At 42.3% G+C, this 14,488-nt stretch overlaps 1 protein-coding gene across 1 annotated transcript in view; it reads right to left on the bottom strand.

The window, feature by feature from the left end:
• The window catches only part of PTPRZ1 (protein tyrosine phosphatase receptor type Z1), a 187,639-nt gene that overhangs the window by 90,280 nt on the left and 82,871 nt on the right, over positions 1-14,488 (bottom strand). The gene's annotated exons all lie outside the window — the stretch shown is intronic.

Genomic DNA, 14,488 nt, shown 5'->3' with positions numbered 1-14,488 from the left:
TGTAGTCCCCCCCCCCGCCAACAAATTCTACACAATAGGCTCCTTTAACACTGATGGCACAACCCCCTTTCAGGAAGGGTTTAATAACCTTCACCATTCAAGAGTCTTCCTTGAGTGAGTTAGAAGCAAGAAGCCCTAAGCAATCATTTGGAGAATTTTCTGTGATAAAGTGGTATTCTCGAGACACATTGGGAAGTATAAAACACTGGTGCCGCTGTCTCTTTTGTCATCGTATTTGAGCCTTACTCCTCCCATGCCCTTGTGAATCCCATAGCAATAACAACACCAAATACTTCATTAATGGCCCTGTTCAGACATCATGCCAAGCCATGATGGTTAGTTTTAAGCTAACCAAGTTGGCTTAGAATGATGTCTGAACAGGCATCTGCCCCAACCATGGTGGTTTATTAACCACAGACTAACCATGTTCACTAACCACTTGCTGCAAGATGATTATTGGGCTCTACCATGGCTTAGCGTGATGTCTGAACAGTCTCTCTGATTGACACTGCTATAGAGCTCTGTAGCAAGAGCAGCCAAAGAAGGAATAGCCACTGAGCACCAAAATGGCCAACACCATCAAGCACCAAAGTGGCTAGCCGTACCAAGCACCAAAATGGCCAACAGCACAAAGACTGCTTGGATGCATGGCCACCTATCCAGATGACTGCAGGTTCCTGCAGGAGGGAGGGTGGTTAGCACTCACAGTGGTTAGCGGTAACCACCATGCACCATGGTTAGCCTAACCAGCCTTCCCCAATGTACATCTGAACAGGACCAATATCTCACTCTTCTGTTAAAAGTACCCAGAGTGCCATACAGCACAATAATAAAACTATATTGTATAATAAAAAGGTACAACTAATAACCAATTTCTCCAGGCAATAACAAAGAACATAATACAACTGACACATAAAGAAAAAACAAAAGACAAAGGGTTGTATCCATTGTTAATCTAATTTAAGTCCCTGCTCTAAGTTGGACTGACATTGGATATAAGCTCAAAACCCAACACCAGAAAGAGTGAACGGTGCTATGCATTAACACTTGGGAGGGCTAGTTGCCTTCTTCTGTCTAAACGTGCATAGGATTGCACCCTTAATGAGACAACATAGGTACAGAAACTTATCTGCATGTGTACTGGATTCTGCTTTGAACAATCAGTACAAGCATCCCAAGCTGGAGTATTCCCTTCTAATCAGTGCCTTCCTTATTGTAGCTGGTTTTCATTCATCCTTGAATATAAGCCACAAGTTCTCCTTGCTAGAGAATACAGGAAGTATCTCGGGGTGGTAAATGGATATTTCTAGGACCTGGGAAAACTTCTCCAACTTTCCTTCAGTTTGGAGCAAAAATTATAATTATCGTTTTACATTTTGGGGGAGCACTGCATTTCGATTCTGTATCACATATACATTTTAACACATGTTGAAAAACTTATTTTAAGCAACATGGTGATGGGAAGGGAGTAAACAAGACATGAGCAATTCTCATAATCAATTAACAGCTAAACACTTGTCCTCAGTTCCTGCTGCTTTCCCTAGGTAGGGTGACTGCATGGGCTGTTTTCTTCCCCACTCCCCCTATGGCAGCTGCACTTGTAGCTGGGAGGACAAGAAAACAAGAACAGTAGCTGCAAGAGAGAAAAATGAAAACAGGCCATTTAGCTATTTCCTTGCTTTTCCTGCAAGGAATATTTCGAGTGCCTTGAAAGTAAGGGGATCTCAATTTTCTGAGAGTGAGTGACAAGGTATATGCTGGAAGGGGACAGCATACATAATGTGTCTCTTTAATACATTAATGCATATGTCAGGCTCAAGCATGTAGCAGGCTTAATATCGCAGGTGAATAATTACACACAGAAGAACAGCAAATGTTTTACTATCCCCTCGAAAGAATGAACAAAAGAAAGGTGAAAAGATATTTGAAGACAAGTTACAATGAAACAATACTAAGTACTCAGATAATTATAAGCATTTAGGCAATAATTCAAAATAGTTCAACTTGCAAAGTCCCATTGATTTTAATGGGATTTAACTATGATTTATTACATTCTAGATCACAACTTTAGGTTATAATTCTGCTTTGAGGTATGTGATTAATAATAATAATAATAATAATAAAAACAACAACAACAACAACAGCATAAACTGTCATACAACCTAATTCATGTACAGTTGCCCTCATTAATATTCCTGTACGTAAAATTGATCTCATCTTTAGTATATCCAGAGTTATTAATTCACCTGGTCTATAACTATTCTATTAGTTAATAAACTGAATCATTTTTTTAAAAGTCAGTACTGAGTTCATCTGTCACTTCCACAGCATTTATAATCACTAATTTAGTCCATGAGCATGATAGTATATATCTTATTTTTCCATTGATCAGTTGATGGTATATGAACTACTCACCTAGTTTTGCCAGCAAGATCTACATGCAACTAGCATGTACATTACCATCACAGTGTAATCCCAAGCATTTGATCTTTAATATGTTCCAAGAGCAGAGTAGCTGGAGTTAATTGTAATTCAAAACCTGTGATTGCTTTTATAGTACTTATAAGCTTGTTCAAGGATTGCCTGACCAGACTACAGTACCACTATACGTAAGTGAAGTTTTCCTTTCTAATCCTACACCTCCAACAAGTATCTGTCACTGCTGGGAACTGGGGCATAATACCACATGTAAATTATTTTTTTACATAAAGAAAAATGAATTCACATCTAATACATACTTAAGGTTGCAATCCTATACACACTTACCTGGAAGTAAGCCCCACTGAACTCACTTCCATCCATGTAGACACCTATAGGACTGCATTGTAAGAGAAGTTGTACATCCACACTTACAGTGGATCATCTGCTACTGTTATATGACATTCTCTTTCCCAGTTTTGTTTAACTGCTTCAACTCCACTATTACCTATGTCAATATTTTTATATTCTTTAGAGAATCATCCTTTTTGTACCCTGGAGTTCAATAATTTTTCAAAGGAAGTATAATTTCTAGCAGGGGCGTCTTTCGATGATGGCCCACCTGGGCATGGGCTCCATATCATTTGAGCTGTGCCCTAGATCTTTTGAGCTGTCCTAGTAGCCATTTTTTTCCTTTCCCCCTTTGACTTGCATTGGAAAACAAAAACAGCCATACCTTTTTTAGTTTGTATGATACATACACGACATTTGGTGGCTTAGTAGCCCTCATAAAGCTGATTGAATGTGCCAAATTTCAGGCAGTCAGGCCCGGTGGCTTTTGTGCTAGAAAATTTGCTATTTTCAAGAAAATATGTCAAAGCAAAGAGCTATAGTTTTTTTGTGCTTCCATATACATGCATGGAAATTGGCAACCTGGCAGCCCCTATAGGGATGACTGAGCCTGCCAAAGTTCAGACAGTTAGGTCCAGTGGCTTTTGCGCTAGCCATGCGTAAATCTTCCTTTTCTCAAAGTCTAAAACAAAAAGTAAAAACTGTCCAGTCACCCAGGGGATTAGAGATCCTAATCAGAAGTGTTTAGGGTGACTATTAGGAGGTCACTATCCCTAATTTCTGGTGTAGGGTTTTTTTTGAGGTGCAAAAATCCTCTCTCCCCCTCCTTTTCTTTTCTGCTCTTATATGCCCACTGTTGGGAGCTTGCTTCCGATGAAATTTTGAAGAGGGAGAAGAAAGGGAAGAAAGAGCTCCATGAGAAATACTGGTATTCACACATCATCTAATTTTACTGCCCCAAACTGGAACCTTTGGCTTCTGCAGAAGTTTAGTAGCTTCAGTACAGCAAAGGAGACAATCAGCCTCCACAAACTTCTTTCTTCCCCTCCACTTTAATCTTTCCTAAATAGCTGTAGGATTCAAATAATCCCAAAGGGAGAGTTAGGACTATGTGGCATCATGATGGAGAAACTGCTGGAGCTTTTAAATAGGTTCTACATTTTAAAAAAAGCTAGAAAAAGCCCTCACTCACCTCACCTCAGAAAGTCCATTTAATTACATGCAATCCTTGCAAACCCTGCACAGCCTCCTAAATTCCTCTGTACTACCTCTCTGAAAGGAGCCACTTCACTTAGGGAATTCTCTCCACCCCCCACCCCTGCGCACATTTCCAATCACTATTCTTCTTTTCTTATTCGCTCCCCTATCCTGTTCTTTCTCTTTCTTTCTCTTCTTTATTCCACCCAATGCATATCTTGGGGAATTCTTAAAGAGAATTCTTTTCGGCAGGCAAGAGAAGTTCTGAACTGTATTTGACTTTATACAAACAGATAAGAGGGTTGGTTTTTCTCCTTCTCATCACTCAAGTCTTTGAGAAGAGTGGGTTCATGGTTGCAGAGAAACAAAACTGAGGCTGTTGCGTTTGTCAGTTGCCATCATCCAGCAATAGGAAGGTCTGTAGCTCAGTGGTAGAGCACATGCTTGGCATGCAGAAGGTCCCAGGTTCAATCCCCAGCATCTCCAGGTAGGGCTACGAAAGAATCTTGCCTAAAGTTTTGGAGAGCTGCTGCTGCCAGTCAATGTCAATAATTCTGGGCTAGATGGACCCAGGGTCTGACTCAGTATAAGGCAGCTTCCTATGTTCCAATGAACAGAAAACTTTAATTAAAAAAAGGAGTTTTTGGAGGGGAGATAAATATGGCTACTTTATGCAATCCTATGTATGCCTACTCAGAAGTCCCATTATGTTTAATGAGGCTTACCCTCAGGAAAGTATGCATAGGATTCCAGCACAAGTTACTTTTGCAGGGAGGTTTGCACCTTGATCTTCTGCATGTTTACTCAGAAATAAGTCCTGAGTTATGAGCATGGTACTGCAAGCTTAATACAGTGCCTACCCAATTCCGTCTAATAAATTGACTACACTTTCAGCTCAGTCCTATGCATGTTTTGACATTTGTGGGTTTGGGGGAGGGGTTGCATGAACTCTAGCTTCAGTGGTGAGGGAAAGGCACTTAGTGCATGCTCTTAGTTTCTCCATGACAGCCCTAGTTTTGAAAACAGACTCATTGGCTGAATCCTGGTGAAGTCTTGGCATACATTAAGTTACGGGGAGGAAGGTACAATGAGAGCTTGTGCATAACAAGGAGGAGGTAGAGGAGAGTTGCACAAAACAAGACATCTGTCTTTATGAAGAGTGCTGGAGGATGGTAGGATGAGGAGGGATGGTTGCATGGCGGGGAATAGAATTAGTAGGGGGCGAATGTAAGTGCTCAGTGGTGAAAGAAAAACATTCTGCATATAATTAGAGGCACTCTCTATTTAAGACCATAAGACAAGCATCAGACAAGGGTCCATCGTGTCCAGCATTCTGTTCACACAGTGGCCAACCAGATGCCCACGGGAAACCCACAAGCAGGACGTGAGTGCAATAGCGCCTTCCCACCCATGTTCCCCTGCTAACATTGGTGAAATGTAAATAAATCCTAGTCATTCTAAATTTGCATGCATGTATATCCTTCAGGAACTTTGCAGGTCTCTTGCCTGGGGGACACTTCTAATGCCCTGTGCATTTTCATACAAATTTACCCAAAAACTATTGGGGATGGGGCGAAGGGAAAACAAATCTCTCCCTCCCCCAAATTGGAGAACTCCCCTTCCACATGAACTGCTGCACCTATCCATCTGAAACTTTTCTGGTTTCTTACTTAGGGACACCTCTAGGCTGGCAGTAATTTTCAGAACAATGGTCCACAAGGAACATGGGGAGATAAGTATGTCCTCTTTGGGAGACCTCAAAACGTCAAGGCCACCCTTGCACCAAAAGCCTTGTGGCTAGCATTCTGAAATTTGGCAGACATGATCTCCTCTGATGGGGCAATGAATCCTGAAATGTTTATCCAATTCTTCCGAGGAATTAAAATGCTATTGGCAGTTCTCTTTAAAAGAAAATAAAAATATAAAACCTGCACTTTTTTGTGTAATCCCCTTCTAGGGGGCTACTATGCCTGAATCATCCAGTTCTGACCAAGAGAAAAAAGTTACAGGTTTTTTTTTCCTAATTTCCCATGGTAGTCAACAGGAAGCATAAAGACTCATTTTTCCAAACCTTGACTCAGGTTTGGTGCTGAGCTGAAGTGGTCCAACTACAAATTGGCCAGAGCAGAAGCAGGATGTTTTCCAAAATGCTGAATTGGGGTCTGAGTTGAACTGAGGTGGAGGGTCAGTGCACACTTCTTATGTATGTATGTACATGTATGTAATCTATACACACACGCAAGCACACTGCATGCACACACACACTTAGATATACATACATACATACATACATACATAAAAAGGTAAAGGTGTCCCCAACCAGTCGTGTCCGACTCTAGGGTGCGGTGCTCATCCCCATTTCTAAGCCCAAGAGCCAGTGCTGTCCGAAGACGCTTCTGTGGTCATGTGGCCGGCATGACTGAACACCGAGGTGCACGGAACGCTGTTACCTTTCCCGCCGAAGCGGTACCTATTTATCTACTTGCAATTTCTTGCTTTCGAACTGCTAGGTTGGCAGGAGCTGGGACTGAAGATGGGAGCTCACTCCGTCACGCAGCACTCGGGTCTCGAACTGCTGTCCTGCCGACCTTCCGGTCATACATACATGCAAATTTGTGTTATGGGCCTGTGTCCTGGATCTTTTAAGAACCTAGCAACGCCCCTGATTTCTAGCCATATCTAGATATTTCCTGGATAGATGCTGAAAAAATACTGAATAGTGGGAAAAAATGGAAGATGGAGCTTAACATTTTTCTAGAGCTTTGTGCATTGCAGTTTCATTGCAGCTTAAATACTGGTACTTGTATTCTGTGCTAACAATTCAGAAATTCAGGGAAACCAGAAGTATATCATACACTGAAGCCATGTCTATGCAAAAATAATGCTTTTCACATGTCTATAGTTCCAGTGAGATCTTGGTCAAATGTACGGTGATTGGAAGTAACCCATTTCAAGAGCCCAGGAAAAATGTGAATTTTGGGTGCCCCTTAACTTAAATATCCTAGATGTGGTCATATTATTTCTGAGTAAAGTCTAAAATAGGCTGTTGGAGATACAGGGGAAGTATGTAGTGGGTAGAGTGCTGAACTAGGTCCAGGGATATCCCCACTCAGTGTCAGATTTGCAGTTGACCCAAGCCAAAGGATGACCTCTTCAGAGGAGCAGAAATCTGATTCCCCAGCACTGCCCACACCTACAGTAGACCTGGGTCAACCTGAGGGAGCCTGTGGCAGGGATGTGTCAACGGAGGTAATGAAAAACCCCTTTAACCCTGTCTAAGGTCTAGCCATAGCTCCAGACTCTCCTCCCTCTGTCCATGGATCATCAGAGCACTGACTGCAACAGACCAGGTGGGATGCTGAGAACCATCGCCAGAGCGTCCACCTGACTGCCAGAAGTCCCTTTTGCCCATGGTATACTTATGAGGAAGTGTCTACTCAGAAGCAAGGGTCTACTCATGAGAAGAAAGACTCAGCTGTGGCTGCTGATGAGGCAGACAGCTGCAAGTGGTGAATTAGTGACAGCCAGCATATAAGCTCATGTCTTCCTTGGCTGGGTTAACAGCTCCTGTAGAGCTATTGTGACTTCAGCTCCTTGGACTAGTTGGTGTTTCTCAATCTAACTTACATCACAGGTTGCTGTGCTGAAAAGGGCAACTAAAATGATCAAGGGGCTGAAACAACTCCCCTATAAGGGAAGGTTACAACAGCTGGGATTGTTTAGCTTGGAAAAAATAAGGGTAAGGGGAGACATGTTAGAGGTGTACATGCATGGTGCATAGGGTGCAGAATGTGGATAGGCTGACATTTTTCTCCCTCTCTCACAATACTAGAACTCGGGGTCATCCTATGAAGCTGATTGGTGGGACATTCAGGGCAGATAAAAGGAAGTACTTTGTCACACAGTGCATAGTTAAACTATAGAATTCGCTACCACAAGATGTAGTGATGGCCACCAATTTGGATGGCTTTAAAAGGAGCTTAGACAGATTCCTAGAGGCTATCAATGACTACTAGTCTTGATGGCTATGAGCTACCTCCAGTGTCAGAGGCAGTATGCCGATGTACACCAGTTGTTGGGGAACATGGATAGAAGGCTGCTGTTTCACTTGTGTTCTGCTTGTGGGTTCCCAGTTGACAGCTGGTTGGCCACTGTGTGAACAGAATGCTGGACTAGATGGAGCCTTGGTCCGATACAGCATGGCCCTTATGTTATTATGAGGATAAAATGGACAGGGAGCCAGGAGAATCATGTATGCTTCCTTGAGCTCCTTGGTGGAAAGGTGGGATATAAATGTGTGTGTGTGTTCACACCTTTAGATGGATGCATTTCCTTTCACAGGAAATATCAGAACTTACACACACTGACATAATATTTCATGATGTTCTCTCTTTATCCTCAAAAGAAAAAAAAGGATTCACATTCACTAATTAAAGTTTTTGGACCAGTATGAACAGTCAATTGGACTGATCTTTTTGCTAACTGACACAAAGGTTGGTGACCTATAAACTGGTCTTATTTGCAGTGGGCGCACTTAAGTCACAATTCTGAATGATGAGCTTTTAGCTTCTAGAGATGATTATTATATATCTTTTAAATGTTTGATATGTCAATGGACTATACAATAGAACTGGATTTTTTTATATTTATAAAGCACTTTTTTACAGTGCAATAAAGAAATATTGAACAGCCAGTTTAGCATATGATTAAACAACCATGATTACAGGGACATTTAAAAGATCCACCTGTTGCCATCGTGCTCATCTTTGATGTCAAATATCAACTCCACTATATCCACCACATTCTGGCAACTAGGACTGTGCAAGTTATGGCAATTCTCAACTGAAGTGTGCAGTGCCAGCCCAAAACATTTGTCTGCCTGAATTGGGGCCTAAATGCTACCCCACAACCTGGTCTCACCACTGCTTTAAAAATGTTTTTGTACCATATTCAGTACAAATGAATGCATTTTTCTATAAACTTCTCAGGGTGCAGGCCAAGGTTGGCAACTTTGGGAGGTCTGGGGGCCATTTTCCCCAGGACACCTCCTGCAGGCCGCACTCCTCCCCCCATGGGTACTTAATACCACTACTACTACTTTTTAAAAGGCATCTGTGATGGCTACAAAGAGCTAAAAGGGTCAAACTTTGCTGGCACCCAAACTAATTTTGACCCTTTTGGCACTCCAGTTTTTTTTTTTACTTAATGCAAAGGGTGGGGGGAGTGAGCTGCAGCAGGGGCTGCATGCTATCCATGGTCCATAAGTTGCTCACCCCTGGTTGCTTCACCCTTCTGCATGCCAGGGCTAGCCCTGCTCTGAAAATTTGAATACTCAAACATTTCTACTTAATTATTTTCTGCAGCCATTATTCCCTGCCTGTATACTGCAGAGGATGCTTGGGAAGATGTTAAGGAAATCTGGGATGAGTAGAGGAAACACAAGGGTGGGGGAAAGTTAGTGGTTGTGATGCGAGTAAAATCTAGTGGCTGGGTGCCTAGCTCCCGAGAGGTGGAGAGTTAAAAGACACAGCTACAGCTGGAAAAGAGATGAGAAGCCATGCATTTGGAGAAACTATGAGAATAGCATGACACGGAACTGCCCAGCTCCACAAACCAGCCATCAGTCTGCAAGTTGGTATCTAAAGTCCAACAGAGACTCTAACACAGTTCTATGATACAGATTTCGAACAGAAGATCCTTCCTGTGGGTGACTAATGTGAAAGCACAGAGTCTTTCAGTTGCCCTGTAGCATATGAAAAAGTGCTGATCTTTGCATCCTATCCAGGAAGGATAAAAGAAGAAAGAGTTTCAAAAGGTGCTACTCATGAAAGAGCTAAGACTTCTGGCTATGATGAATTAATCAAATGGTGCATATGCTAGGAAACATTAACAGCAATTGGAAAGCTTTCAAAAAGACCCTACTCTGCCTGTCTCTGCAGTTGGTGGAACTGAGCATCTAGATAAACAGAATGCAATATTATTCTTTACAAGTTACAGAGCCACAAGGAATACAGGTAATATATTTATATGCAATAAAGAAGCAGAAATGGATGGAATGTAAGTCCTTTTGCTGACATTTAATGCAAATTCTTTTGGGAAAGAGAAGTATACTAAACATATTAATTAGTTGTGTCTAATATGCACATCTGAATAATTGAAAACAGAAATCATATACAACTTAGCCTTTAACTAAGGCCAGTTAAAATATTATGCACTCAATAAAATAATATACAGTTACAAGTAAACATACTTAAGATTGCAGGTAGATATACCAGCTCACAACAAATTGTGGCAAATTCTGAAAGAGATGGGGGTACCAGACCACCTTACCTGTCTCCTGAGAAACCTGTACGAGGGTCAAGAAGCAACAATAAGAACCGGACATGGAACAACCGATTGGTTCAAAATTGGGAAAGGAGTGCGACAAGGCTGCATATTGTCGCCCTGCTTATTTAACTTATATGCAGAGTACATCATGAGAAATGCCGGGTTGGATGAATCACAGGTCGGAATTAAGATTGCCGGGAGAATTATCAACAACCTGCGATACGCAGATGATACCACCCTAATGGCAGAAAGCGAAGAGGATCTCAAGAGCCTCTTGTTGAGGGTGAAAGAGGAGAGTGCAAAAGCTGGTTTGAAACCCAACATTAAAAAAACTAAGATCATGGCATCTGGCCCCATCACTTCCTGGCATATGGAAGGGGAAGAAATGAAAGCAGTGACAGATTTTATTTTCTTGGGCTCCAAGATCACCATAGACGGTGACTGTAGCCATGAAATTAAAAGACGCCTGCTCCTTGGGAGGAAAGCTATGGCAAACCTAGACAGCATAGTAAGAAGCAGAGACATCACCTTGCCGACAAAGGTCCGTCTAATCAAAGCTATGGTTTCCCCAGTAGCAACGTATGGCTGTGAGAGCTGGACTATAAGGAAGGCTGAGCGCCGAAGAATTGATGCTTTCGAACTGTGGTGCTGGAGAAGACTCTTACGAGTCCCCTGGACTGCAAGGAGGTCCAATCAGTCCATCCTAAAGGAAATCAACCCTGAGTGCTCATTGGAAGGACAGATACTGAAGCTGAAGCTCAAATATTTTGGCCACCTAATGCGAAGAGAAAACTCTCTGGAAAAGACCCTGATGCTGGGAAAGACTGAAGGCAAAAGGAGAAGGGGACGGTAGGGGATGAGATGGCTAGCTAGCATCACTGATGCAATGAATATGGACTTGAGCACGCTCCAGGAGACAGCGCAGGACAGGACGGCCTGGTGTGCTATGGTCCATGGGGTCACGAAGAGTCGGACATGAGTGAACGACTGAACAACAACAAGATATGCCGGCAGGCTAAAAAATGAGTTTGAACAGATAAATTCAAAATATATATAACTACCAGCACAAGTCCAATTGATTTCACCAGGGTTTACTCCCATGTAAGTGAACATATGTTTGCAGCCTAACTTGCTATTAGCCATTCTGAGATGATGATGATGGACTCAAAAAGTGTCCAATTACATAAGCATTTAGTTTATAAATAGTGGTTATATTGTGTTTTCTACAGAAAATCAAGTATCATTATTTCTGTTGTACAGATGAGGCAGAGAGATTAATAGCACAATCCTATGCATGTTTACTCAGAAGTAAGATCCACCGAGTTAAATGGACCTTATGTGCAGATAGGTATGTGTAGGATTTCAGCCTAATTGGCTCAGATGTGCTGCATGGATAACGAGCCATGGTACCATAAGAAGCAGTCTGTTATGTTAGAGGTTTTTACATATGCAATAAGAAATGGAGGAAAACAATAGAATGGGAAAGACTAGAGATCTCTTCAAGAAAACTGGAGATACCAAGGGAACGTTTTGTGCAAAGACGGGCATGATAAAGGACAAAGAAGGCAGGGACCTAACAGAAGCAGATGAGATTAAGAAGAGGTGGAAAGAATATACAGAAGAACTATACAGGAAAGATCTTAATGTCCCTGATAGCCATGATAGTGCGGTCACTGAACTTGAGCTGAACATCCTAGAGAGTGAAGTCAAATGGGCCTTAGGAAGCATTACTAACAACAAAGCTAGCGGAGATGACAGTATTCCAGCTGAGCTATTTAAAATCCTAAAAGATGATTCTGTTAAAGTGCTGCACTCAATATGCCAACAAATTTGCAACACTCAACAGTGGCCACAAGACTGGAAAAGGTCACTTTATATTCCAATTCCAAAGAAGGGCAATGCCAAAGAGTGTTCAAACTACCATACAATTGCGCTCATTTCACATGCCAGCAAGGTTATGCTCAAAATCCTACAAGCTAGGTTTCAGCAGTATGTGAACCGAGAACTACCGGAAGTACAAGCTGTGTTTCGAAGAGGTAGAGGAACAAGAGATCAAATCGCCAACATTCGCTCGATCATGGAGAAAGCAAGAGAATTCCAGAAAAACGTCTATTTCTGCTTCATTGACTACGCTAAGGCCTTTGATTGTGTGGATCACAACAAACTGTGGCAAATTCTTAAAGAGATGGGAGTACCAGACCACCTTACCTGTCTCCTGAGAAACCTGTACGAGGGTCAAGAAGCAACAGTAAGAACCAGACATGGAACAACTGACTGGTTCAAAATTGGGAAAGGAGTACAACAAGGCTGTATATTGTCGCCCTGCTTATTTAACTTATATACAGAGTACATCATGACAAACACCAGGTTGGATGAATCACAGGTCGGAATTAAGATTGCCGGGAGAATTATCAACAACCTCAGATATTATTATTTATTTATTTATTAAATTTATTAATTGCCCCTCTGACTGGTCACCCAGCCACTCTGGGCGATGTACAACCCACCATAAAACAATTTAAAACAATAAAATTTTACCATAATTTTTTTTTTTTAAATACCCTAACCCACCCCAAATGCCTGCCTGAACAACCACGTTTTTAATGCACGACGGAAGCTCATTAAAGAGGGGGCATGACAGAGTTCCCTAGGGAGGGAGTTCCACAGAGTGGGGGCCACCACAGAGAAGGCCCTCTCCCTCGTCCCCACCAGTATGCAGACAATACCACCCTAATGGCAGAAAGCGAAGAGGATCTCAAGAGCCTCTTGTTGAGGGTGAAAGTGGAGAGTGCAAAAGCTGGTTTGAAACCCAACATTAAAAAAATGAAGATCATGGCATCTGGCCCCATCACTTCCTGGTATATAGAAGGGGAAGAAATGGAAGCAGTGACAGATTTTACTTTCTTGGGCTCCAAGATCACCGCAGATGGTGACTGTAGCCATGAAATTAAAAGACGCTTGCTCCTTGGGAGGAAAGCTATGGCCAACCTAGACAGCATAGTAAGAAGCAGAGACACCACCTTGCCGACAAAGGTCCGTCTAATCAAAGCTATGGTTTTCCCAGTAGCAACGTATGGCTTTGAGAGCTGGACTATAAGGACGGCTGAGCGCCGAAGAATTGATGCTTTCGAACTGTGGTGCTGGAGAAGACTCTTACGAGTCCCCTGGACTGCACAGAGGTCCAATCAGTCAATCCTAAAGGAAATCAACCCTGAGTGCTCATTGGAAGGACAGATACTGAAGCTGAAGCTCAAATATTTTGGCCACCTAATGCGAAGAGAAAACCCCCTGGAAAAGACCCTGATGCTGGGAAAGATGGAAGGCAAAAGGAGAAGGGGACGGTAGAGGATGAGATGGCTAGATAGCATCACCAATACAATGAATATGAATTTGAGCACACTCCGGGAGAGAGCGCAGGACAGGAAGGCCTGGTGTGCTATGGTCCATGGGGTCCCGAAGAGTCGGACACGACTTAACGACTGACCAACAACAACCATGACTAGAGTGAAGGTTACAGCTGACAGAGGCCAGGAAAGAGAGAGATGTTTTATAAATTATCACCAGTATAGGAGATGTGAGAGCCAATGTGGTGTAGTGGTTAGGGTTTTCAACTGGGGAGGTCTGGGTTCTAGTCCCCACTTGGCCATGAACCTCACTGGGTGACTGGATTAGTCACTGACTCTCAGCCTAACCTACCTCACAGGGTTGTGGTGAGTATAGTATGGAAAGGAGGAGGACTATGCGAGCTGCCTTAGGGTCCTTGTGAGAAGAAAAAAGGTGGGATATAAAAGTAATAATAAAAAAATAAAATAAAAATTAGGATGAATCAAGTTCCACAGAGGAATTTGGAAAGATGAGCCAGTTGAGAAATAAAATTACAAATTCATACTTCAAATTTTGCAAGTCTTGTACACTATCTGATATAAACCCAATATGAAGGAATGAAAAACTAGTAATCTGAAGCCAAGTAAGTGTTGGTGAGTTTAAATAAATAAGTGATATTCAGCACCTTTCCACATCCTTTTTGTCTTCACTGTCCTTGTGGCTCCCTGAGGGGAGCCCCCAATTCCCAAATCTCAATTGCCTGTTGTCCTGAATTAGGCTATGGAAAGGGACTTGCTCCCCTCTGCTGCTGCACAACACAAAACCTTATTATATTAACCAGTTTCCCCAAATCGTTTTAGTTGTTCTATAG

The sequence above is a fragment of the Heloderma suspectum genome, chromosome 7 (assembly GCF_057233095.1).
Source record: "Heloderma suspectum isolate Gila_16-S chromosome 7, 16-S_ref, whole genome shotgun sequence".
NCBI lineage: Eukaryota > Metazoa > Chordata > Lepidosauria > Squamata > Helodermatidae > Heloderma > Heloderma suspectum.
This window is presented reverse-complemented; position numbering and strand designations above follow the sequence as displayed.